Source organism: Phyllobates terribilis, unplaced genomic scaffold, assembly GCF_046119375.1.
Source record: "Phyllobates terribilis strain yellow unplaced genomic scaffold, ASM4611937v1 Scaffold_4__5_contigs__length_816908805, whole genome shotgun sequence".
Taxonomy (NCBI): Eukaryota; Metazoa; Chordata; class Amphibia; order Anura; family Dendrobatidae; genus Phyllobates; species Phyllobates terribilis.
The window spans coordinates 497,554,281-497,582,177 of NW_027362764.1; positions in this window are offsets into that span (position 1 = coordinate 497,554,281).

Here is a 27,897-nt window from a genome sequence, read left to right on the forward strand (position 1 = left end):
CAACATGGTCAGAGGTATTAAGCCACTTTAACGGGCTCACAATAAAACGTTCAAAAACGAAACTGAAACTGTTTTCTTGTGAAATAAGTTAAGGAACATCCTTTCCAGGGTAAAGACTTGTGTATAAGGTAAAATAAATAACCAAAAACAAAAATACTCCTCCACACCTTGGGCTATGTTCACAAGTAGCATTTTTTATGCGTTTTTGCACTTTTGTATTGCTTTCAACCGTGACAAATGCATTCACCGGAAATGTCATTTTAACATTTTGCAACCTTATCTGGCCATGTGCTGTGTGACACATGCATACAGTGCTGAAAAGACATGGGAACAGCATGGGGAAGACCCCTGGAAGCATCTCTGACACCCAGGTCACTGCCTAAAAGTGTGCCCATCAGAAGTGATCCTTGCCGCATCAGAAGATGCAGACTTGCAACTATCCCCGTGCAAGTCCTTGTCTATCTGGGATGGATATTAGTCCTCAGAAGGACTGCCTGTTTGATTTTTCAGGCTTTAGAGACCCTACACTACCTATTTCGCAGTATAAATCTCTCCCTAGCTCAGCAGCACTCTCCCTACACTGTCTGATCCGGAGCGACTGTGTCCAAGATGGCGGCGCCCGGTTTTAAATACTCGAGGTGACGCTGTGCGGCCAGCCAATCAATGTAATGCCCACAACCAACATGGCTGCGGCATTACAGTGACTGGCTGGCAATCCCTGCATGTTCATTGGCTCTGTAAAGAGCGCCAAACATGCAGGGCGGAGACCCCCAGCTCCCGCCCGAGTAACCCGAAAATGCTCGGTGCTCGCCGAACATCCCGAGTAGTGAGATGCTCGGGCGAGTACCGAGCAGTGTCGAGCATGCTCGCTCAACACTAATAAACAGGTTTAGAATCCGCCCATCTACAAAATGTAAACACATCACGTTGTTTATGCTGCATGGTCGACACCATAACTTTTATTCTCAGTAAAATAATTTTAGATTTTATTTACATAGGTAAAAAATAAATAGAAAATTATTTCCACAAATGTGAAGTAAGTTTTTAGTTCTAATGTCTGTCTTTGGAAACATAAAAATAAAAATTGAGGGTCTTCAGTAGTTGAAACCTTTTTTGGAACCATGAGCAGGGATAATTTTCAAGAACATTGAGAAAAACAGGTCCTCAAAATAAATGAATGGAGATGATTAGTGTTCTAGTATATAAAAGCTCTCATCACCAGTTATTCTAACTGGACCCTTTCAATTTGCAATTTAGTTTCTTTGTGCTAAAATTACCTGTGAACTCCCGGCATGAATGCAACAAGCAGAAAACACTGTGAATCCTACAAGCTCTTTACATGAAGAAATAATAAAATCGTCAGAAACCCTGGGTAATATCTACTACTTCACATAAATGACATAAAGGGATTGTTCAGTTTTTATGAACAGTGCCTTAAAGGGGTTGTACTCTACTATTTATAATATGCCAAATCTTTTTATGATGAAAAGCAACTTCTTTAAAATTACCTCCCTCTGCCTTTTCTGCCTGTGATCGTCGCTATCACTGGCCGTTCACAGGCAGCACGTGACCGCCCGCTGACGTCCCGTCTATCGAGGCTGCCGGCTTGTGGGTGGGGTTACCCACCGCGTCACACCCAGCATCCACCGTGCGCTTTCCCAATGAATGGGGAGAGGGAGAGCGCGCGGTGGGTGCCGGTTGTGACGCATGGGAATAGCCCCGCCCACAACCCAGCAGCCACCGTGGAACGGAGAAGAGAGAGAGCCCCGGCTGCAGCCTGGACTTGTCGTGACATCAGAGCCGGCTGCAGCCGGGGATCTGAACCACCGTAGTCCTCATTTATTGCAAGTTAAATCTACAGTTATTGATCTAATGGCACAGTATATATGTTCCTAAATGACTATAAGATTACAATAAATATGCAACTTCAAAAGTGGGCCTTTTCCACCATTCATGACCAGGCACACTTTTGGGTTTGTTCATACATATGGTTTTAAAAGCTTTACTTTTTTTCTCATTGTGATATCTAAATAGTTTTTGCTTATTTTTTTTCCTGATGCGCGGATCCAAATTTTTATGTCATTTTTGTGTTAATTTTTTACTTTTGTTGAGGAAAAAATAAAAAATAAATACGTGTCTATTTTTCACATTTCTTTACAACCACAAAAGACAACTAAAATACATCAATTGTGTTTCGCTTTCTGTAGAAATAATTTTTTACATTTCAGAGAGGTTTTTTTTTAATGGTGGCAAGGCTGGAAGCAAGCACTGCTGAACAAGTTTTGGTTATACATTGAATAAGTTGCTAAGAGCACTTTCTCCACTGGACCCAGCAATCATGCAATCTATGGGTCTAGAGGAGGAAGCACTAACAGCTGTATACACAGAGCTTGTTCAGCACTGTGTATTTGAAATCAGGAAGGAAGGGATAGTGTCAGACCAGGCTCTTTCTATGTGCCGACCTCATACAGCTGTTTACTCTGCAGTGACATTTTAAAACATCATTGCAGAGACCTTCATGGACTGCTCAGATGTTTAAAATCTATGGGCAGTCCGGAAGCAGTTAAATATCAATAAGTTAAAAAATTAGTCTCTGTTGAATTAGCATTATTGGATCCATTGGATCCATTGGATCCAAATTATGATCAACAAACTCCACTTTCTTATAGTTAGTGTCCATAAAAGTTTTGTGAAGAATAATCCTGAATGTTATGCAGTTTTTTCTGTTTGTAATGGTGTAACCCTTGACACAATTCCTTATAGAGGCTTATAACTCTAATATTAATTAAGCAATTTTTATAGTTTTATGGTTGAAAGAAGATGCAAATCCATTGAGTTCAACCTATACCTAATATATTGATTGAGAGTAAGACAAAAATCCCATGGGGCAGATGCTAATTGCTCGATATTAGGGGAAAAATTCCTTCCCAATTCCTTATATGGCAATCAGACTAGTTCGCTGGAATAGTTTGGGCAGCCCTGGACAAAATTACTGTTATTGTGAACAGTTAAGCAAGTTGGAGATGAAATGATCTCAAAAAGAGCTAAAGTTAAAGATGACACATTTCCTTGTATTTTAGGCAAAAATATATATATTTTCATCTTTTACATTTTAAAAATTACAAAAAGGAAAATGGGCAAATATTGGGCATGGTTAGTACCTAGTAACACCCCCTTTTGAAAGTATCACAGCTTGTAAACGCCTTTTGTTGCCAGCTGAGAGTCTTTCAATTCTTGTTTGAGTGATTTTCATCCATTCTTCCTTGGAAAATTCTTACATTTTTCTGAGATTCCTGGGTCGTTTTGAATGCCCTGCTATTTTGAGGTCTAGCCACAGAAATGATGTTCAGATCAGGGACTTTGAGTGCCATTGTAAAACATTCAGCTTGCGCTTTTTGAGGTAATTTATTGTGGATTTTGACTTGTGTGTAGGATTATTATCAATTTGTAAAAGCCATCCTCTTTTCAATTTCTGCTTTTTTACAGACGGTGTTATGTTTGCATTAAGAATTTGTTGAAATTTCATTGAATCCATTCTTTCCTCAACCTGTGAAAAGTTCCCCGTGCCATTGGCTGCAACACAGCCCCAAAGCATGATAGATCCACCCCCATGCTTAATGTTTGGCGAGATGTTCTTTTCCAGAAATTCTGTGCCCTTTTTTCTCCACACATACCTTTGATCATTGTGGCCAACAAATTCTATTTTAACCTCATCGGTCCACAGGATTTGTTTCCAAAATGAATCAGGCTTGTTTAGATGTTCTTTTGCATACTTCTGATGTTGAATTTTATGGTGAGGAAGCAGGAGAGGTTTTCTTCTAATAACTATTCGGCTATGTGCCCACGATGCAGAAATGCTCCGGATTTTTTCCTGAGCGTTTCTGCATCTCCCTGGCAGAAAAAACGCATGCCGATTGTACATGCGTTTTTCCTGCCAGGGACAAGCGGAAGTGAAGCGTTCTTCACATGCATTTCCGCATGCGGGTTGTCAAGCGCTTTCCAAGCAATTTTAGCATCACTTGGAAAGTGCTTGACAACTTGGTCACACTATATAAATCCATGCAACCGGCATGGATTTATATAGTGTGACCGAAAGAATGGTAAAAAATAAAAAATAAATATTATACTTACCTTCTGATGGCCCCCGGTGTCTTTATCCGATGCGTCCTGGCTTGCTGGCAGCTCGCGATAGACTAAAGGACCTGCCGACATCAGCGGTTGCGTGACTCGTCACATGACTAAATGACGTCATGGCAGGTCCTTGAGTCCACCGCGAGCTGCCGGCAAGCCAAGACAAGGACACCGGGGGCCATCAGAAGGTAAGTATAATGTATATTTTTTATTTTATTCTTTTTTTTACAGGTACTATGGTACCCGAGTCTGGAGGAGAGTCTCCTCTTCTCCAAACCCGGGCACCATTCGCACATTGAAACGCATGGAATCCGCATGTACAGATGCAGTGATGCTTATTCCATGCATTCCAATGCAAGTCAATGGTGGTGAAAACTACGCGCTTCCGCAAAATAATTGGTAGTGCTGCGTATTTTTCCGCAATGATAATCTGCAGCTGAAATTTCTGCAGCATGTGCACAGCACATGCGGATTATCATAGGGGAACATGGCAGACCTTCTACCAAGTGTTTTTTAAGCGTTTCTGCAGCGGAATTGCCGCTGCTGAAACGCTTAAAAATGCATAGTGGGCACACAGCCTTCCACTGTCTCTGAACAGTAGAATAATGAACCACAACTCCAGAGTCTGCTAAATCTTTCTGAAGGTCTTTTGCAGTCAAGCATGGGTTCTGATTTGCCTCTCTAGCAATCCTATGAGCAGCTCTCACTGAAATTTTGCTTGGTCTTCCAGACCTTATCTTGGCCTCCACTGTTCCTGTTAACTGACATTTCTTAATTAAATTTCGGAGTAAAGGGCAACTTGAAAACGCTTGGCCATCTTTTTATAGCTTTCTCCTTCTTTGTGGGGCTCCACTATTTTCCATTTTGTAATTTTTAAAATGTAGAAAATGACAATATATTAGTGATAAGCGAGCATGTTCGCTACTGCTCGGTGCTCGCCCGAGCATCTCACCGCTCGACATGATCGGTGCTCGCCGAGTATTTCTGTTGTTGCTCGGCGCGAGCTCGGGTCTTCTCCCTGTATGTTTGGCACTCTTTAGAGAGCCAATGAACATGCAAGGATTGCCTGCCACTCACTGTAATGCCGTAGCCATGTTGGTTGTGGCATTACAGTGATTGGCTGGCCGCACAGCGTCATCAGGTCTATATCAGACCTGGTGCCGCCATGTTCGTCACAGTCACTCCGGAATCAGACAGTGTAGGGAGAGCTGCTGCTGAGCTAGGGAGAGATTCGCTTGTTTCTAGTTGGTGTAAGTGTACAGACTATATTAGAGACACATATCCATCTCAACAAACAGTCCTTCTGAGGACTAATCTATCTGCAGAGATATCAGGCAGGCAGTGTATATAGGCAGGCAGTGTATATAGGCAGGCAGGGTACATAGCAGACTGCAGTGCACATAGCACAAGAGGCTCCATTCCAGTTCTGCCTTCTGCTGCTGTTAGATATTTCTAGACAAAGGCCCAGGTCTTTGTCTGGGCTGGGACGCTGATCCTGCCTCGGTTTTATGCTTGCACCAGGGATCCAGTCTCTCTGTCCTTGTCCATATGTATGTCACTTGACAAATGGTAAGGTTTTTAATATTAGAGTTAGGACTGTCCCACAAGGGATGCCGTGACGTTGCGGGACAGCTTTTACATTATTTTGATCAAAATTATGTTAACTAAATACCCTTTATTATTTATTATTATTTTTGCACTGTGCGATTTATACATTTACTTTAAATCATTTGGGTATTTTTCTTGTCTTTGGTTTCTCTTTGTCTAATGGCCTTGTGTGAACATGCATTTACATTTTGCATGCACATCAATTTATGTTCCAGTTCACACCTTCAGGTTTTTTCTTTGCAGTTAGTATTCTTGAGTGCATATAAAAGGGTGTGGCCGCCCTTTGTCTGGGCTGGGACGCTGATCCTGCCTCGGTTTTATGCTTGCACCAGGGATCCAGTCTCTCTGTCCTTGTCCATATGTATGTCACTTGACAAATGGTAAGGTTTTTAATATTAGAGTTAGGACTGTCCCACAAGGGATGCCGTGACGTGGCGGGACAGCTTTTACATTATTTTGATCAAAATTATGTTAACTAAATACCCTTTATTATTTATTATTATTTTTGCACTGTGCGATTTATACATTTACTTTAAATCATTTGGGTATTTTTCTTGTCTTTGGTTTCTCTCTGTTAGCTGTCTGGCACGCATGGCTGAGTTTATGTTACACTGCTTTTCCCATGACCCTCGCGTTCTCAAAATTTTGAGTGACAGTCATTACTGGTTGGTGACACTTCTAGACCCATGCTACAAGGAGAACTTTATATCTCTTATTCGTGAGACGGACAGGTCTACAAACATGGGGCAGTACCAGAAGGCCCTTGTTGCGGAACTATTAAAAACATTGCCATCTGAAAACGCTGGCGACAGAGGTCACTGTTCATTGGACAACCAATGAGTACAGGCGAGAGAGACATAAATGCAATCCAGCAGAGGCAGGGGAACACTGTCAAAGTTCTGGGACAGTATTCTCAAACCCTCCCATCGCACAGGCCCTGAAGTGCAGGGTACTCTCACAAGGAGTGCAAAGTTTGGGAAGATGCTGAGAGAGTACCTTGCCGACCGTACCAACGTCCTCCGTGATTCCTTGTGCCTTTTAATTATTGGGTATCCAAGCTGGATACATGGAATGAACTGGCTCTCTACGCCTTGGAGGTCCTGGGCTGCCCTGCCACTAGCATTTTATCAGAGCAGGTTTTTAGTGCCGCTGGAGGAATTATAACTGATAAGCCCATTCGCCTGTCAACTGAAAATGCTGACAGGCTGACTCTTATAAAAAGGAACAAGGGCTGGATTGGGCCAGATTTCTCAACACCACTGAATGATAGCAGAGTAGCATAAACTCAAATCCAGTGTCTTTCTTTGGGAGGTGTATTCCCATGCACCTCTTCACATCCACACATGGGTATACGCTTCCTGCTTTTGGCTATTTGCTCTTGTCCTCCTCCTTCTCCTCATCCTCCACCACCATATCACCAGGGTGACCGTGGTCCATGATGCAACACCCACATAATTTTTTAAAGAGTGTTTATGATGCCCATAAAAAAAAAAAATTATACAGTATGTTCATGAATACCCCGCAGGGGTAAATGTTTGTCAGCCCATACACTTAGTGCATGGGCATTCCATTTATAGGAGACCCGCTCCTTTTTAATGGGAAAAATTTTTTATTAGGCCCTCTAAGTCTCTTCCAAGGGGCATTGGAGTGCCCCCCAATTTTTGGCAGCCCTTGCATTCACTGCATAGGCCAACACTATGGGAGACACTATCCTTTCTAATGAGAATTTGTCGTTACTGTGGCCCTGCTCTATGTGTCTTTAAATTCTTAGTGGGGTTTTTCCTAAAATTGGTCAGCCGTTGGACTCACTGCATACCCAATAACTGTATAGCAGACTCTCTCCTTTCTAATGGGAATTTCGTTACTGTGGCCCTGCTCTATGTGTCTTTAAATTCTTAGTGGGGTTTTTCCTAAAATTGGTCAGCCGTTGGACTCACTGCATACCCTATAACTAGTGTTGAGCAATACCGTCCGATATCGGGAAATATCGGATCGGATTGGATCAGACCGATACCCAAAAAATATCGGATATCGCCGATTCCGATACCGGAAACCAATGCAAGTCAATGGGACACAAATATCGGAATGAAAATAAACCCTTTCTTTCCTTGTAGGTTAATTCTACATGAAGGAAAACAACTTAGAATAATGTAGAATGTATTACATGAAAAGCCGGCAATTCAGCAGCGGCATACACCGGTACCCGACAATTTAGAACAGAAAGAATAAAGCATCACACATAGATTAGATAGATAGAAACATGTCAGTCACATATATAAGAAGTACAGTGACAGTGTTGCTTACTGTACTTGTCGTTTAGTGTTTAAGGATTTATTAAAAAAAATAATAGTGTTTTCATGCACCGTCTCTTTAAAAAAGCCGGCCGGCAATTCAGCATCGGTAACCCGACAATTTAGAATAGAAAGAATAGAGCATCACACATAGATTAGATACATAGAAACATGTCAGTCACATATATAAGAAGTACAGTGATAGTGCTGATTACTGTACTTGTCATTTAGTGTTAAAATAAAGGATTTATTAAAACAAAAATTGACGTGGGGTTCCCCATAATTTTAGTCTCTAGCGGAGGTTAAGCAGACGGCTGGGGCAGATGTTTGAAGCCTGGGAAGGGGGTAATACCCACGGAGCTTCCCAGGCTACTAATATCAGCCCCCAGCTGAATACCTAGCCTTTACTAGCTATTAAAATGGGGGACCCCCCAAAAAATGACATGGGGTCCCCCCTATTTTAATAGCTAGCAAAGGCTAGGCAGACAGCTGGGGGCTGATATTAATAGCCCAGGAAGGGTGGCATGAATATTGGCCCCCTCCCAGGCTAGAAACACCAGCCGTCAGCCACCCCAGAAATGGCGCATCCATAGGATGCGCCAATTCTGGCACTTAGCCTCGCTCTTCCCACTGCCCTGTAGCGGTGGCAGAGGGGTAATAGGGCTGGGGTTGATGTCAGCTTATAATGCCAGCTGACATCAAGCCCAGGTTAGTAATGGAGAGCCGTCTATAAGACACCCCCATAACTAAACCCATAGTCAAAGTTAAAAAAAAAAAAACACAAACACCCAGAATAAAGTCCTTTAATTGAAATAAACACACAATTCTTTAATGTTCTAAATTAAACCTAACTTACCATCACGCCCATTCCAGCTGAAGCCAATGTCTCCTGCAATAAAAGTAAAATAATAAAGCAACATCATCCTTACCTTTCCATGGTTCCTACGACAGATTCAGCTCTGCTACATTCACATGACAGGCTGGATCGCAGCCGAAAGCTGCCATCCAGCTTGCCATGCCGCAGACACTGAGAAGCGCAGGCATGCTTGTGCTCCTCAGTGTCTCGCTGTGACGGCATAAAGATGAGCAAAGGTCATGTCCAATGAACTCAGCTCACCTCATGCACATCACTGACAGCGTGGGAGAATTCTCCTGCGCTCAGCGCTTGAGCAGGAGAATTCTCCCACGCTGGGATGGCATTGAGATGACAGGCTGGATCACAGCTGAGCGCTGCCATCCAGCTTGTCATCCTTCAGAGACACTACAGAGCGCAAGCATGCCTGCGCTTCTCAGTGTCTGCGGCATGGCAAGCTGGATGGCACCTTTCGGTTGCGATCCAGCCTGTCATGTCAATGTAGCAGAGCTGAAGCTGTCGTGGGAACCATGGAAAGGTAAGGATGATGTTGCTTTATTATTTTACTTTTATTGCAGAAGACATTGGCTTCAGCTGGAATGGGCGTGATGGTAAGTATGGTTTAATTTAGAGCATTAAAAAATTGTGTGTTTATTTCAATTAAAGGACTTTATTCTGGGTGTTGTGTTTTTTTAAATACTTTACTAGAAATTCTTGGTGGTCATGTCTAATATTGGCGTGACCCCATGAATTTCGGGCTTAGGGCCAGCTGATAATGCCAAGCTCAGTATCGGAACTCCGATACCGCGAATATCGGTCGATATCCGATATTTCAGTATCAGAATGCTCAACACTACCTATAACTGTATAGCAGACTCTCTGCTTTCTAATGGGAATTTGTCGTTACTGTGGCCCTGCTCTATGTGTCTTTAAATTCTTAGTGGGGTTTTTCCTAAAATTGGTCAGCCGTTGGACTCACTGCATACCCTATAACTGTATAGCAGACTCTCTCCTTTCTAATGGGAATTTGTCATTACTGTGGCCCTGCTCTATGTGTCTTTTAATTCTTAGTGGGGTTTTTCCCAAATTTTGACAGCCCTTGCAGTCACAGCATGGGCATTACCACTATAGGAGACCTGCTCCTTTATAATTGGAACATTTTTTTTACTGAGACCCTCCATTTGTTAATAATGGAAACAACAAAGCATAGCCTGCTGATGGCTGTCTAACAATAGCGAGGGCCGACTGCTGGCCTTTTAAGAATAATAAGGGCCGTCTGATGGCCCTAAAAGAATAAGCTGTAACACAGCAGCCTGATCTGTGGCTCTCACCTCTGAACATACAGCCAGGCATGGTCGTGTGTGACAATGGGCGGAATCTGGTGACGGAGAAATGAAAGCCGGAGTAGATACGGTTTCCCTCTATGCCAGTCCTTTCACCGAGCTAAAGAATATGGCTGTGGTGAAATACAACTTCCACTGAGAAGCTGTTTCAGATTGAAAAACATTGTGCCCACCAGAGGATTTGATTCTGAGGGCTCACCTTTCTCCCCTGCTCAAGATCCCCATAGCAGCAGCAAAGTTAGCGCTATCGTGAACTCTCCTGAGGTAGAAGCCAAGGCACATCAGAGGATTCTCAGGTGGGACCGTCCAACCCTGCCGAGAAGCAGTCCTGGCTCAGAAAAGGGTGGGGGAAGGTTCCCGGACACTCTATGGCTGCTTTTTTAATGCGGATCGGACGTGCTTATGCATGTTATTTCTCAAACCGCATTGCAGATCAGGCCATTGCCCAACTCTGTAGTCATGAAATTAAATACGCAAAGAAAGATGTGTGTGTGTCAAAGAACCACCGACAAGTGCGAGTTGATGTTGGACGGGCTGCCATTGCTTCTGCAACAAGCTGCATTAGAGAACTTCCTGGGAGAAATTACACCTAGAGTAGATACGGTTTCCCTCTATGCCAGTCGTTTCACCAAGCTAAATACAACTCTGCCAAAAAAGCTGTGGACTGGCTCCGTACCGTCCCTGGCCACATTCACCTGACTCCCTCTTGATGCTCATCAAGAGAATGCCAAGAGTGTGCAAAGCAGTCATCAAAGCAAAAGGTGGCTACTTTGAAGAACCTAGAATATAAGACATATTTTCAGTTGTTTCACACTTTTTTGTTAAGTATATAATTCCACATGTGTTAATTCATAGTTTTGATGCCTTCAGTGTGAATGTACAATTTTCATAGTCATGAAAATACAGAAAAATCTTTAAATGAGAAGGTGTGTCCAAACTTTTGGTCTGTACTGTAGGTTGGTATCCAGGGACGCTAGAGGCCGGAGCTGCCCTGGCTCTGCTATGCCTCCTCCCTCCCATGTGCTCACCCGCAGCCCGTGCAAGAACCAGCACATGATCTACGGATCTAAAGTCACAGCTGACTCCCTGTCAGCAATATTTGGACCTTACCTAACGCGCTTATATTTATTTACATCAAGTGTCTTGCCCTCTGTGATCATCTTTCATCTGTCATCAGCTCTCTAGCTATTCGTACTCAATAGGATTCACTTCTATATGACAACCATCATCTGGATTTTTTGATAATTGTTATTGGGAATACACTAAGGACGTTGAACTATATACCAGTGAAATACCACCACAGACTCTTCTGTGTATTGATATTTACTATAAGGATATCCAAATTATGGGAAAGTATGTTGTTAATTTGTGCTGATTACCATTACTTTGTCCTTTAATACATTGATTTTTAATAGACTAATACAATTTCTCCTTAACTTTTATGTTTTTACTCCTTATGTTTTCACATTTATATACCATACTATTGATAAGTAGCGCAATAGATTTATATTTGATCTTAATTAAAATCTTAATGATTTTCTAAGGTGTCCATAAAAATTGTTGGCTGTCCATGATTTTTTGAGAAGCTGTCCAAAAATAAATAAAAAGTAAAGTTGGCCACCCTGCTTTCAAACCTGAAGTTATGTCTAATTTACTGTTTTTGAGGCGGCGCCCCACTTTTTGCTGGGTAAATCAGGTGACTTCTAATGTAGAATAGGTATCCCTAAATATTTAATCTCTCATTATATTTTCCTGTGTAAAGACTGTAGAAAAGAAGACATTTAACAGATCGGCCTTTTCCTCATCTTCTACCAGTATTTCATCCATGTTATTTTTGAGAGGGCCAACATTATCATTTTTGAATTTCTATAGTATTATAGTTCCATATTTTAGAAACTAGTTTTTAGTTTGCTTGTATGCATTCCCTCATGTCCACTGGAAATCTCATCTGTCTTTGATGTATTCTGTCCATTTTAAGAAAAAGGAGGTTAAAATAAATTGTCTGCAACTATCTCCTTCAATTTAGTTCTTGTTATTTCCTTCCATGCCTGTACTGTTACTTTGTCTCCCTGATAGAATAATCATGTAGGCATGAGGGCATGATTTCTTTCTCCAAAAGTGCCTTAGCTAAAAGCCTCTTAACCCATATATACTTCTTTCAAGGGTCTGTAGAACATTGCTGGTAATTTCACAACAGAAAAAATAAATGTAACTTGAACTCCATGTACAAATTAAAGGGTACCTGTTATTTTAGGTGACTATTTAGAATAAGCGGCCATGTGTGTATAGCACTATTTATGGCCATAATTTTACTTCTAAATGGCATTTTTCACCAATTTTACTCTCTTGCCATCTCTATCTCTAATAGTCAGCTTTTCCTGATGTCAGAACCAGAGTAGTCAAATCCAAGGTGTTACATTGATTAAAATTCAAATATACAGAGAAGCGGAGATCCCGCGCCTTTATCTCTCATAAGCAGCAGCAGCATGAGTGACATGATATAGCGTTGCTGAGCAGTGTAGCTGTGAATGTGACGCGCCCCCTGGGACATATTCCTTTTTGAGGGGAATACCCGGCACCGGATCAGATGGGGGGGGGGTTGTAGTCTCCGAGCGGCTGTGACCCGGTCCCGTGCCCAGGGCGTCAAGCTCAGTGTTATGTGGCAGTCCTTACTGATGTTATTAAAGTTCGTTGTGTCGACTACGCCACCCGTTGTGATGCGGTCACTGTGGCCGCCGCTGCTGCAGGGTCCGCTGAGGCTGATGGTGGGTGCGCAGCTTGGTGGGATAACCCCCAACGGGAGGGGTATAGCCTCAGAGGGGACAGGCGCAGAGGATGGGGGTTGTGGTGGTGCGGTGCAGCCGGTAATGATGACAGACTCGGGTTGTGCAGTTAAGGGTCTTTACTTACTGCAGATGTTCCTGGTCACTCTAGCTCCAAGTGACCACCCGAGCCGTGCTGCGTCCACCAGGTCCTGGATCCAGCCAACCCCCAAACAAGTCCGGAGCGTGGCCCTGAGCTCTCCCTCTGTCCGTTCTTCAGCCGTCCCCACCAGTGATTCACCTAAATCCAGCTCCCTCGGGCCTTCTGTTGGGCAACCTTTGGCCTCAGGTTCCCTGACCCTCCATGTGGTGTGCCTTCAGGGTGAATGTAGTGGGTGACCGTGACAGACACTGCCCACGGTCTCCGGTCTCTGGCTGGGGAATGTCTTTGCCCCCACCAGCTTGGGTTCCGGTACCCTTCTGCTGACTCCTCACCCGGTGTTCTTATTTGGGTTCTTGGGTCCCTTCTTTGTCCCCCTCTGGGTCTTTCTGCACTCCACTCTCTCTCCAGGGCTGTTGTTTCTTTCTCTCTCTTGCTGCAGGCTTGTCCTCTGCATCTGACTTCCTCTCTGCGTCTGACTTCCTCTCTGCGTCTGACCCTGATCTTTGATGGTGCCCACCTTATATACACCCTCTATGTGTGAGCTCAGGTGACCAGCACCCAATGAGCTCCTATCACTACCCAGACTGCTCCCCCTATCTGCCCCTACACTACATGGGATGTTCCTCCCCCCTCCCACTCCAGCCAGGAACAGGCTCGGTCGCACCTGCACATTTCTAAGTGGGAGTGCCGTCGGCCTGCTCCTCTGGAATGGGATGTATGTAGTGCATGCAGTCTATCTGAGCTCAGTTCCACACTCCTTCCTTACCCGGGAGTGGAATATCACACCTCTGGGTTGAGGTGCAATACCCCTGTAGCAGCCGAATCCTCAGGGTGCTACATTCCCCCCTGGTAAATCACAGCACGTCCTCGGGCTGCAAGACATAAAACACCAAAACATACAAATTTTTATAAACATGTAAAACACATAAAACATATATATATAAAACTTTCTCGTCGTCTTTTTCTTTCTTCCTCCTCTGGTCACCGTGCAACTCGTGACCAGGTAAAGTGCGACAGTCTTTTGAAAAACAGTTTCTCATATAAAACCGGTAGGGGGCGCTTTAGGAAGCGCAACTATGTACAGGGAAATTTTGGCCGTTCTCAGTCCCCGGCCAGGTAAAGGGAAAGGGATGGCTGCTCACAGTCCTCAGCCTGGTATGGAAGGGGTCACACAGGTAAACAGTTCACTGGTCCCAACGGGGACTACTTTAGCAGCAACGGTTGCTTGGGTACCCCGACAGGTAACTATATACAGTCCTTTGTACTATTTCAGTCATAGTACCTTCTAGCCTTGAACCCGTCCGGGTCTTCTGGCTCCTCCTCCCTACACCGCAACTCCTCCTCCGTCAGGCGGTGCACGTGGAGGGCATAAGGTCCCTTGGCACACTTGTGCCGGGTGAACGTTACCTCATCACCGACGTAGAGGTCACGGCCTTTGTGACCCTCTGGCAGGTGGGACTCGACGTCCCGTCGAGTAACGAAGACATCACCCATGGTGCTCCGGTCCCTTATGAAGCCCCACCCATGCTGCGCATTAAACTTTATTACCGTCCCGATGGTACGGGGACGATCTGCTGCACGGGGGTTCCTTCTGGTCCGACTCTTTTGCTCCGCGCTGCGGGTCTGGGCCCATTGCTCTCTGGCCCGCCTCTCCTCCCGCTCTCTCTTGAACTCTGCCAGCTGTTGACGGCAACACTCGGTACGCTCTGCTGCAGCTGCCCGAGTCTCTCCGGTGAACCCCATCAAATCTTCTCCCGTGGGGTCCCACACGAACTGGGCTTCCTCGAGTGGAGGCGAGACCCGAGTCACGGGCTTCGGAGCCGGGATTAGGGGCTCACACAAGGGCCCCAACTTCTTTTGTCGCTCCAGTTCCAAGAATTCTTTGGGCCAGATGAAAGGCCGCCCGTCCGGCCACGTTAGCTGGCTGAAGGGGTCCTCTCCCAGATATGGCACCCTTGGTGTTGCGGGTGCGAGCGCGATGGTGGGGGCACCCAGGTTGCCCAGGCCTTGCGGCCAGGCCGGGGGCATCTGGAAGGTAAATGGAACTGTTAGGACGGCGGCGCCCTGGGCTACCTGGCCTTGCGACCAGGCCGGAGGCTCCGCGGAGGTAGATGGCTCTGCTGGGGATGCGGCGCCCGGAAACGCTAGGCCCTGCGACCAGGCCGGAGGCTCCTCCTCCTTCGCCACGCTCCGGGTCACGACGCGTGACGTCACCGGGGTCGCGACGGCGGCTTCCGGTCGGGGCCTAGTCGGTGGCGGTGTCATGGCGGTCTCGGGTGCGGCCGGGGGACCTTCGGGCTCTGCGACGGGGAGCTGGGGCAGGTAAGCGGTCTTCCGGTATGGGGTATAGGCATCCCCCTTACCTGCTGCCATGCGTCTCGCTCCCTCTTCTGCGCCGTCTCCGGCCTTGGGTCCTCCCGCGTCATCCGCAGAGGCAGTCGATGTCTTCTTCCAAGGGAGCGGGTTCCGTGGACGGGTTCCAGCTTGCTGGGCCATCTCCCGGCCCCACTCCGCCAGGACCTCCCTCTGCACTCGGGCCATCCTTCCCGCGAGGCCCTCCAGGGCACTCCGCGCGCACTCCCGATCTCGGGGAAGCTGCGCCAGGATCTCCGCTAAGCCTAGCGGGGTTGTTGACTCCAGCAGGCTCCTGACCATCGGGTCGGTGCTGCTCTGCTCTGCTTCCGGCAGGCTCCTGGCCAGCGGGCCGGTGCTGCTCTGCTCTCCTCCTTCTTCCTTTTGCAGGCTCCTGGCCAGCGGGCCGGTGCTGCACTGCTGCCGCTCCATTCCCGGGTCTATTCTTTCTCTTCTCGACTCCGGGTGCTCTTGCTCTGGACACCTCGTCTCCGGGTGCGCTCGTTCTAGACCGCTCAAAGCGACACCCATCTTTGCTCTTTTCTTTCGTCTCCTCCCACTTCGAGGGCGGTCCCGGGGCAACTCGGTGACTGTCAGCTCCAGGGGGAGTTCTTTCACGCTGACAGACACCTCCAGCATCACAGTCTCTGTTGGTGGGGGCGGTTTCCACTTTTGGCGCCATTTTCTGTCCCGGCCCACGATGGGAGGTGGCCTCTTGCTCTCCTTTGGCACGCCCATAATGGCGTCCGCTGCTCTTCCAAGGCGGGAAATCTGCGGTTTTGGCGGGAATCGCTTCCCAGTGGCGGGAAACTCTGCAGATGGCGGGAACAAGCTGGAAATGGCGGACAATCGGCGGGAAACGACTGGTGATGGAGTCCGATGGCGTGGACCCTCCGGAACCGGCAGGAGTCTTCTTTCTGAGGTAAACTTGCACTTTTCTTCAGGCACGCAGTACCCGGGTGTTGCGGGCACGTAATCCTGCCGACTACGCCAAAGTTGACGCGCCCCCTGGGACATATTCCTTTTTGAGGGGAATACCCGGCACCGGATCAGATGGGGGGGGGGTTGTAGTCTCCGAGCGGCTGTGACCCGGTCCCGTGCCCAGGGCGTCAAGCTCAGTGTTATGTGGCAGTCCTTACTGATGTTATTAAAGTTCGTTGTGTCGACTACGCCACCCGTTGTGATGCGGTCACTGTGGCCGCCGCTGCTGCAGGGTCCGCTGAGGCTGATGGTGGGTGCGCAGCTTGGTGGGATAACCCCCAACGGGAGGGGTATAGCCTCAGAGGGGACAGGCGCAGAGGATGGGGGTTGTGGTGGTGCGGTGCAGCCGGTAATGATGACAGACTCGGGTTGTGCAGTTAAGGGTCTTTACTTACTGCAGATGTTCCTGGTCACTCTAGCTCCAAGTGACCACCCGAGCCGTGCTGCGTCCACCAGGTCCTGGATCCAGCCAACCCCCAAACAAGTCCGGAGCGTGGCCCTGAGCTCTCCCTCTGTCCGTTCTTCAGCCGTCCCCACCAGTGATTCACCTAAATCCAGCTCCCTCGGGCCTTCTGTTGGGCAACCTTTGGCCTCAGGTTCCCTGACCCTCCATGTGGTGTGCCTTCAGGGTGAATGTAGTGGGTGACCGTGACAGACACTGCCCACGGTCTCCGGTCTCTGGCTGGGGAATGTCTTTGCCCCCACCAGCTTGGGTTCCGGTACCCTTCTGCTGACTCCTCACCCGGTGTTCTTATTTGGGTTCTTGGGTCCCTTCTTTGTCCCCCTCTGGGTCTTTCTGCACTCCACTCTCTCTCCAGGGCTGTTGTTTCTTTCTCTCTCTTGCTGCAGGCTTGTCCTCTGCATCTGACTTCCTCTCTGCGTCTGACTTCCTCTCTGCGTCTGACCCTGATCTTTGATGGTGCCCACCTTATATACACCCTCTATGTGTGAGCTCAGGTGACCAGCACCCAATGAGCTCCTATCACTACCCAGACTGCTCCCCCTATCTGCCCCTACACTACATGGGATGTTCCTCCCCCCTCCCACTCCAGCCAGGAACAGGCTCGGTCGCACCTGCACATTTCTAAGTGGGAGTGCCGTCGGCCTGCTCCTCTGGAATGGGATGTATGTAGTGCATGCAGTCTATCTGAGCTCAGTTCCACACTCCTTCCTTACCCGGGAGTGGAATATCACACCTCTGGGTTGAGGTGCAATACCCCTGTAGCAGCCGAATCCTCAGGGTGCTACAAATGCAACACTGGAGTAAGATCTTTTTGTGAGTTAAAACATTTCTCTGCCTGTTTTTAAATAATGTTTTACTTCAAAGAGAGAATCAGCTGTGATCTCCTGCTGTAATGTCTGTATACTCTTTTGCTTCCTCCCCTGCCCAGGAGATGTGGTATGATCAGACCATGTTCCTGCACGGTCAGACTCAGCCATTACACAGTACACAGCAGGGGCACATTTATAAGATTATCTCAGCACAGGAACATTTTATTTAAATACATTCAATTGTGAAATTTATTATCATTCCAAGATCTATTGATTAAAAATAACTTTTATTCGTGGGAAAACCCCTTTAAAGAACAATTCTACATAGAGCAGCAGTGCCGGACAATTGGCTTCCAATTGGGCTTTTTATTATACTCACAAGAATAAATTAAAAACACAGAACTATGTGAAACATGAGACATGCCATATTCTTCTTTAGACAGAAGCTTGCGTGCCACATGTTTGACATGTTTTTTATGTGTTTTTAATGTATTTTTCAGTATACCGACTCCCTCTTTCTCAGTAATCTCCATGCCCCTTGTGGGCAACTAAATTTTGCCTATTTGGTGATGTATTCTTCCTTCATAGAAGTTAACCTCTTTGCTCCCCTCATGCATATGGGCTGGATTGGTCTCTCTTACCTTGGACATACTACACTAACAGCAATACTGGCTGGACCTTCCTATTTGCTCCTCTGTAGCCTTTTGTATAACCTTTGGGGTGGCCAACATACATGGCAAGTGATACTTACCCCCACTTGCTAGCTATCTATGACAACACTCTCTGCTTGGCTCCACAGCTCTTTTAATTTTGTCAGGCTGTACTATCGGTGTGTACCTGATGTCTGAACCAAAAAACTTATTACACTTTTTGTCACACTTCCAGTGGGCATGGGAGAGCTTGTGGTGCTTACACAATGACATCTGCTGACCCAATCACGAGCAACTTGTTGCAGAAATCTTAAGTACACAGCTCAAGCATTGTCTCTACTGAGCAGCACCTCAGAGCTCCTAGCTACTACCAATGACATCCTGTAAGGCATTATTTGTGGAGCAATTTTTCTATAAATATGTCACCCATCTAGTGCAGTGTGGTTTCAACATCCACATGCATAAGTGATAGTAGGGTAAATTAGCATGACTTAAAAGGTCTTTTTACTACATATCTAACTGTATGAGCACATTACTAACCAGCAAAAGTGCACATTGCTGGTGTTACTTATCAGAAATACTATATATTATATTGCATGGCATGGTGCCATCAACTGAAATACAACACTTACATACTAATAAGGCAACTTAGGTAACCAGTTAGCATCCCTATGGTAGCCCTTTGTGACCTATTATGTATATATCAGTCTTAGACAATTCAGAACTTAAAGAGGTTATCCGGAACTATTATATTTTTTTACTATTGTCCTAAGAACTAACAGGCAGGTAATTGCTAACTATCTGCCTATCCGGCCTGCAGACTCTCTCTGCTTGCTCAGAGCGGTCACAGACCTTTCCTGCTGGCGATTCTGCTGCTTCTGTGGCGCCCCTGAGGGTTCGGTCGCCACAGAGGTACTGCATCTCACCCAGAGGTGTGGTATCTCACCCTCAGGTAAGGAAGGGGTACAGCTTAGGACCCTAACACCTGCATCCAACACATACCCGCAGCAGTGGCAGGGCAAGATTGCTCCTAAAGGAGAGTGTAGCACCCCGAGGGTTCGGCCGCTACAGGGGTATTGCACCTCATCCAGAGGTGTGGTATTCCACTCCCGGGTAAGGATGGGGTATGGACCAGGGCTCAGTTAGCTGCACACATATACACTCCTCATTTCCGGGGGACAGCTCTACGGTGCTCCCATTAGTATGCAGGCATGACTGACTATGTCCCTGGCTGGAGTGGGGAGGGGGGGGGAACCCTAGTGATGTGGGAGCAGATAGGGGCTGGTTTCTGGGCATAGGAAGGAGCTCATTGGATGCAGGTCACCAGGGCTCAGACACGGAGGAGAAGGTATAAAAGGTGGGCACCATCTTAGAGTTGGGTCCAATCTGTGAGGAGAAAGTGAGAGTGGAGGAGAAGGGGAGCAGAGGCTCCGCAGGAGTTCTGCTCCAGAGCCAGGCCCAGGGACACGGGCAGGGCGAGAGGGAGAGAGGGAAAAGGAACAGAACAGAAAGAGAAAGGAACAGAACAGAAAGAGAAGGAACCAAAGAATAGAAAGGCCCAGGAACACAAAGGTAGAAGGGACCCTAAGGACCCAGGAGATTACGGGTGACGGGTTAGGCAAGAAAAGGGTACCGGATCCCAAGTTGGTGGAGGCAAATAATCCTCAGCCAAGAACAGGAGGTCGTGATCATCTATTGGTGCGACCCCTCTCTAAACCTACTAGGAAGGCACCACATAGGGCCAGGGAAGCTGGCGCCAAGTTCTCCCAGAGAAGGCCCGAGGCAGCCGGACAGAAGTTTGGTCACTGGTGGGGCACGGCCAGAGGAAGGATAGAAGGGAGTTCTGTGCCATGCTCCTGAATTGCCTGGGGGTTGACCGAGTCCCTCACCTGGTGGACGCAGCACGACTTGGGCAGTCACTACCTGTACAGAAGTGGCTTGGAGTATACGAACTGTGAGTAAAAGACCCTGGACTGCAACACGTTGTCTTTGTGTTCCTTACCGTGCCAGCACTAACGGTACTGGGACGCCCTGCACCACGACCCCCACCATCTACGCTCACTGCCCTGAGGCTACACTCCTCCCGTGGGGAGTTATACTATTCTCTGCTGCACCCACAACACCAGCCTCAGCGGTCTGCCCTGCAGCGGCGGTTCACTTTGACCGCAATCCACGGGTGGCGTAGTCGGACATTGCAAAACATATAGAAGACTGCCACTGGTCTGACCACCCTAAGCCACAGACCAGGTTGCCACTACTACCCCCATTATTGCCCTGTCGCCCGGATCCGAGTGTCCCACGTCCCAGGGGGCGAGTCAAGAGCACAGTTCCAGGTTCCCTAGCTGGCAGGAGGGGACTATGTAGTGGGTGTGGGTGGAGAAGGCAGCTTACGGGACCACATGACAGAGAGAGTATAAATAGGAAACCATCTTAGATCAGTGTGTTCAGTCAGAGGAGGAGAAGTGACAGGAGCAGAGGCTCTGCATAAGCTCTGCTCCAGAGGCGGGCTTAGCCAGTGAGGCCCAAGTCTGGGAGAGAAGAGAGGAGAGGGAGCAGGAAGGCTGCAGGAACAGAAGGGAGGCCACCCGTACTCCCGAATCTGCCTGGAGGTGGAGGAGTCAGGCCAGAAGAAGGGAACCAGAGCCCTCAACTAGTAGAAGATTGCAAGTCTCAGCTAGAAACCGGAGGCTGTAGAACTTTATGTCCTGTAGCCACAAGTCCACACCAGTCTCACCGAGAAGGTAGCCACATAGGACCCAGGGGACGGAACATACGTCGCCCGCCAAGGCCCGCGGGTACCGGATTGGAGTCATTAGGTGTAAGGTGCAGGGAAGAGGCCAGAGAAAGGACACAGAAGGGGGTCTTGATAAGTACTCCGGAGCTATCTGGGGGTGGACTGAGCCCCTCACTGAGTACGCACAGCACGAAGGGGAGATTGCTCTGGTACCTGTAATCTGGACTGCAACAACTGAGAGTAAAGACCCTGGGACTGCACTACCTTGTCTCTGTGTTCCTTGCTGCGCCATTCCTCACTGCACTACAACGCCCAGCACAACCTGCACAACCACCATGATCCACACACTGCCCTGAAGCTAACTCTTCCTGTGGGGAGTTATACCATCATTGCTGCAAAACCACCAGCTTCAGAGGACTGTTCCGCAGCGGCGGCCCCCTTTAGCCGCACTCCACAGGTGGCGTAGTCTGACTCTTTAATAAAACCCCTATAAATTCCCCTTGGATTGACCGCCCTGGGTCATGGACCGGGTCACCGCCACAGTGACTACAACCCCCAGCACCTACCGGCCCAGCACCGGGTACCCCACGGCCCAGGGGGCGCGTCACTTCCGCTGACATTGTGTCGACAGAGCAGCTGCTTCTCTTCTGCGCTGTTCTGTTAATGGAGTATGACTGCTGATGTCATGCCAACTGACAGCCAGCTTCCTGGGAGCTAGCTGTCAATCAGCATGACTTTGGCAATTACACTCCATCGGCACAGCTGCTCGGAAGAGGAAGAACTGCTCTGCTGACGTGAATCAGCAGAATCACAGGCAGAAGGGGCAGGACAGGAAGATAGTTAGCAACTGCCTGCCTGTTAGGTCTTAGGCCCTTAGTAAAAAAATAAACTAGTCCTGGATAACCCCTTAAAAAGTTTGGCTCAGGTAGCATAAGTCCTTAATTTTTCTAAGAGGGTGGCAAACTCATTTTTAATCCTCTTACAGTCTAGAATAAAAGGTATAGCGTGCCAGGGATACTAGAAGTATAACCTTGCCCCACTGGGTATTTGGAGACTTGAGTTATATCAGTATAGGCACTTAGCATGATATAGGACAGCTCATTTCATTAATAAATGACAAGTGTGATGCAATGTTTTCCTGTAAATATCAAAAGAAGAAGTTGAGGCATGTGAAGTTATGTAACATGTAATCCACCTGACATTTCAGGTACACATTGCTTTTTCAATTTGTTCATAGACTTACAATAACTGACCTGATTCTGCTCAGCTTCTATAGCCGTCCTGCTGCTTGGCTCCAGGAGGTTCTCTTATACAAATGCTTCTCACTAAATTAGAATATCATCAAAAAGTTAATTTATTTCAGTTCTTCAATACAAAAAGTGAAACTCATATATTATATAGAGTCATTACAAACAGAGTGATCTATTTCAAGTGTTTATTTCTGTTAATGTTGATGATTATGGCTTACAGCCAATGAAAACACAAAAGTCATTATCTCAGTAAAGGCTGCTATCAAAGCAACCTGGGCTTCCATAACACCTCAGCAGTGCCACAGGCTGATCGCCTCCATGCCACGCCGCATTGATGCAGTAATTGATGCAAAAGGAGCCCCGACCAAGTATTGAGTGCATTTACTGAACATACATTTCAGTAGGCCAACATTTCGGATTTTAAAAACATTTTTCAAGCTGTTGTTATAAAGTATTCTAATTTAAGTCAGCAGTCTTCCCCATGATTGTGGAGCCTACTGAAACAGACTAAGGGACCCTTTTAAATGTTTAAGAAGCCTTTGCAGGTGTTTTTTGTTAATTATTCTAATTTACTGAGATAATGACTTTTGTGTTTTCAATGGCTGTAAGCCATAATCATCAACATTAACAGAAATAAACAGTTGAAATAGAACACTCTGCTAGTAATGACTATATAATATATGAGATTCACTTTTTGTTTTGAAGAACTGAAATAAATCAAGTTTTTAATGATATTTTAATTTAGTGAGAAGCACTTGTACATGAGCCTGTTGTGAAACTCATATTCATACACTTTGGACTCGTTTCATCACCAGCTGTGCTGGTTGGAGAACTACTTGTTCCAGAGACTCTAAGGGAGACTGCTGAATGGAGCTGCGTCTGCATTTTAAGTGCAGGTCTGGAGATAAGTGCATAGTTAAACACAATATCATAGTTTAACATAATACAATGGTTTAGTGTTTTCCTTACTCGTTTTCCATTCCTTTCTGCTTTTATCTGTACTGTTTATCCCCATTTAGTATGTGCTCCATGGACAATTCTACTAGGTGTGCCTCTTGTGAGATGTACATGTGGCACCCCAGGGGTCTGGTTGCCACAGTAATAGAAATATTACGTCTGAGAGCAAGTGGGAGGTTTCTCTGGTCAGGAGCCCTTAAGCATGCAACACTTCCTGCCCAGACCTGGGAGGAGAGGAATCTGCCCTTATAAACTGGGTCTGGGGCGGGATTAGAGTTCAGTCAGAGCCTGGAGACAGTTCCAGACACAGGGAGAGTTACAGCAGGAGCTCTGTAGGAGCAGTAGCTGAAGACCAGGGGCTGGAGCTGAGCAGAGCTTGCCCTGGCAGAAGAATCTAGGAACTGAACACAGGAGTCCGAGGCTGTGGGGACTGATATCCACCCAGCAGCAGAAACCAGCCGGCAGGGGATTCCAGGTCCTCTGGCCATAGAAGCCCGGAGGCTCAGTCACAAGGAAGGGACCAGCACCGCCATCCAGGAGCGGAGGCTAACATAAGGCCCCAAGTCACCAGCCATACGGGTGAGCACCACACGGTATACTCAGGGACGTGGGCTACTTCTACCCGCTTACAGCAAGGTAGCCAGAAAGAGTGCAGATAGACGGGGAGGCCTACAACTCCACCTGGCCAGGGGAACTCTTGTTTGCTCGCAGACTGAACAGGCCCCTTATGTTAGCCAGTACTCCCGGGAGGGTCTGCCTTAATATCACCAGTAAAGACTCTGAACTGCACTGCAAAGACTCTGAGTCGTTCCTGCTTCATTGCCGCACCAGCACTACTAGTGCTGGGACTCCCGTGCACTATCACCCTCACCATCAACTACACTGCCCTGGGGCTCCACTCTTCCCGTGGGGAGTCACACTACCTCAGCTGCACACACCATCAGCCCCAGCGGTCTGCCTTGCAGCGGCGGTCCGCGCTGACCGCAATTCACGGGTGGCGTAGTCGGACAATTAACCTAAAACCCCCACAAAATACCGCCATCGGCCTGACCACCCTGAGCCACGGGACCGGGTCACCGCCACGGATTCTACAACCCCCAGAGACCCGGCTCCGGGTATCCCACACACGTCCACACTAGGCCCAGGGGGCGAGTCATACACGTACCTTGATCAACCGTTTGAGCATGAATATATCTGTGCTCGATGTTAGCATGTTACATGTTTGGAAGCCCAGGCAATGGATCTAAATATAATAATAAGAATTTTTATTTATATAGCGCCAACATATTCCGCAGCACTTAAGATTAAGCTGTGACATATACAGACAATAAATTCAATACAAAGTAAGACAGGTTAAACAGTTACAAGCTCGCAAGCTTACAATCTACAAGGAAATATGCAGCTTGGAACACCTGTTGTGCGCCTGTGTCAGATAAAAAGCGCCTGGCATGAAGCAAAGGACTTATCCCTGTAGCTCCGCTGCCATTTTCTCCTGTAGGCAGCGGAGCTGCAGGTATCGCTCCCTGCCCGCTGCGTATGATGAGGGCAATCTGGCCATGGGCCCCCGGAACCTTAGGCTTTGAGAAACAGGCCAGATTGCACTCTGTATTAGCTGCCCTGTGTTACTGATCCGGGTGGTGGAACCTCTGTGCCGCGGTGCAAGGAGGGACCCAGAGGGGCGTGACTAAGTATCAACTCAGACCGACCCTGGTCGTACGGTGGCTAACGACTCCGTGACCAGGGGGGGACTGAGCAGAGGGACCAGGTGCTACTCTGGGGACGACCTTTTAAGAGAGCAGGTGGCTCCCACGGGTCAGCAGACTGGGACTGACTGGTATAGCGGATGGACACAACAAGCAGGCGGAAGTCTCTTGGTAGTTGACAGATGGTCACGGCACGTGACGGCAGAGCAGGCTGAAGTCTCTAAGTTAGCAGACAGGTAGTCACCGCAAGTGACAGCAGGAGCCTCCAGGTAGGCTATCAGGTGGTCACGGCAAGTGACGGCCAGTCAGGCTGAAGTCTCTTGGTTAGCAGGCGGGTGGTCACGGCAAGTGACAGCAGGAGCCTCCAGGTAGGCTAGCAGGTAACAGGCGAGTGCTCCCAGGTGAGCGGGCTAGCAGGAACGGTAGGTAGCAGGCAGGTAACTGGCAGGTGCTTCCTGTTAAGCAGGCGGACTTGCCCATAGACAGACTGGCGGGTAGAACGGAAGACTGTCGGGCTGGAGAGTAGTCAGACTGGCGGACTGGAACAGTAGTCAGGCTGGCAACTGGACCTGAAGGCTGAAGCAGAGGTAAGTATGCTGTGCATCAACTATTGCTCGGGCACCTCCATTTTGGAGGAGGTGCCTTATATATGGGACGTCCTCCGGCTATTGGCCGGGGACTCTTTAGGACGGCGCGCGAAGTCCCTTTAAGAGAGGGGGAGTGCTCACGCGCGCCCTAAGCACAGTGCCCGGGAAGCTGCGCGTGCCGGCAGCAGCAGGAAGAGGAGCGCAGGAGGACGCCGCGCGGGGAGTGGGGAGGTGAGAGGGACGGCGTCTCTGCCTGGCAGGGGGCAGAGATGCCGATGCTACACCCTGCAAAGGCCCTCCTCCACCTCCGGGCCCTGATGCAGCTGCTTCGGCTGCACGGTATGTCTGCCCCTGACCGCAAGGATCTGTACTATTACTAATTCTTTTTCACCTCTTTGTTAGTGACCTTGGGGATGGGATTGAGAGTAAAGTGTCAATCTTTGTTGACAACACCAAACTATGTAGGATACGAAAATCTGACCTTGACATTAAAATATTGCAGAACAATCTGGGTAAGATATCTGAATGGGCAAACACTTGGCAAATGAGATTTAATGTTGATAAAGGTAGACTAATGCACCTAGGATGGCGTAATCCCATTGCTGCACATACATTAAATGGGAGTATACTCGGGACTGCAGAACAGGAGAAGGACTTGAGTATTCTGGTTACAAGTGAGCTGCGCAGCAGTACTCAATGTCAAGCAGCTGCCGCAAAAGCAAATAAGGTTTTAGGAGGTATAAAAAGAGAAATAAAATCCTGCGATCCCAAGGTACTGTTACCCCTCTATAAATCACTTGTGAGACCACATCTAAAATATGGGATCCAGTTTTGGGCTTCACATTTTAAAAAGGATATTCAGAGTCAGTGCAAAGGCAGAAACTAGATTATTACAAGGGATGGAAGGCCTCTCAGATGATGAGAGGTTGGAAAGGTTGGGCTTGTTTAGCTTAGAAAAAAGACGTCTCAGATGAGATCTCATTTATAAGTATTAATATATGTGTGGTCAGTACAAAGGACGGGCGCATGACTTATTCTTTCCAAAGACCATACTTAAGACCAGGGGGCACTCATTACGGGTGGAAGAAAGGCGATTTTGGAAGATAAATAGGAAGGATTCTTTACAGTTAGAGCAGTCAGAATGTGGAATGTTGTACCACAAGAGGTAGTAATGGCAGACACTATAACAGCTTAAAAAAGGGCTGGATGATTTCCTCAGTACAGATAACATTGTGGGTTATAAATAATTTAGCGACAAAATGTATAAGTGGTGGAGAAAGGTTGAACTTTATGGACTTAGGTCTTTTTTCAACCTATTTAACTATGTAACTATCATTTTGTTTCTCCAGTTTTTTTTGAGTAATTTGCTCCTGGTTAGTGGCTTTGTCTTTATGCCTTGTTCTCTACACATTTTGTAACACTTTTTACGTTTTGGCACCCCTGGTCAAAATTACTGTTATTGTGAACAGTTGAGCAATTGTTGAGATGATCTCTAAAAGGCCTCAATTTAAAGATGACACATTTTCTTTGTATTTTAGACAAAAAAAAAATATAATTTTTTACATTTTAAAAATTACAAAAAACGAAAATGGCCTGATGCAAATTAACCTGTTAGCGTAATGGCTTGTTCACTACCATCGTTAGGAAAGGCCAGGTGATCCAAACTTCCCAGCTTTATAAAAACCCAGCCTCCTCTAACCTCGTGCCAAAAAAAAGCAGCCATGGGTTCTTAATAATTATAATAACAATAATAATTTTTATTTCCAGTTAGGTCCATATATATTTGGACAGAGACAACATTTTTCTAATTTTGGTTCTAGACATTACCACAATGAATTTTAAACAAAACAATTCAGATGCAGTTGAAGTTCAGACTTTCAGCTTTCATTTGAGGGTATTATCCACATTAAAATTGGATGAAGAGTTTAGGAGTTTCAGCTCCTTAACATGTGCCACCCTGTTTTTAAAGGGGACCAAAAGTAATTGGACAATTGACTCCAAGGCTATTTCATGGACAGGTGTGGGCAATCCCTTCGTTATGTCATTCTCAATTAAGCAGATAAAAGTTGGAGTTAATTTGAGGTGTGGTGCTTGCATTTGGAAGGTTTTGGTGTGAAGTAAACATGCGGTCAAAGGAGCTCTCCATGCAGGTGAAACAAGTCATCCTTAAGCTGCAAATACAGAAAAGACCCATCCGAGAAATTGCTACAATATTAGGAGTGGCAAAATCTATAGTTTGGTACATCCTGAGAAAGAAAGA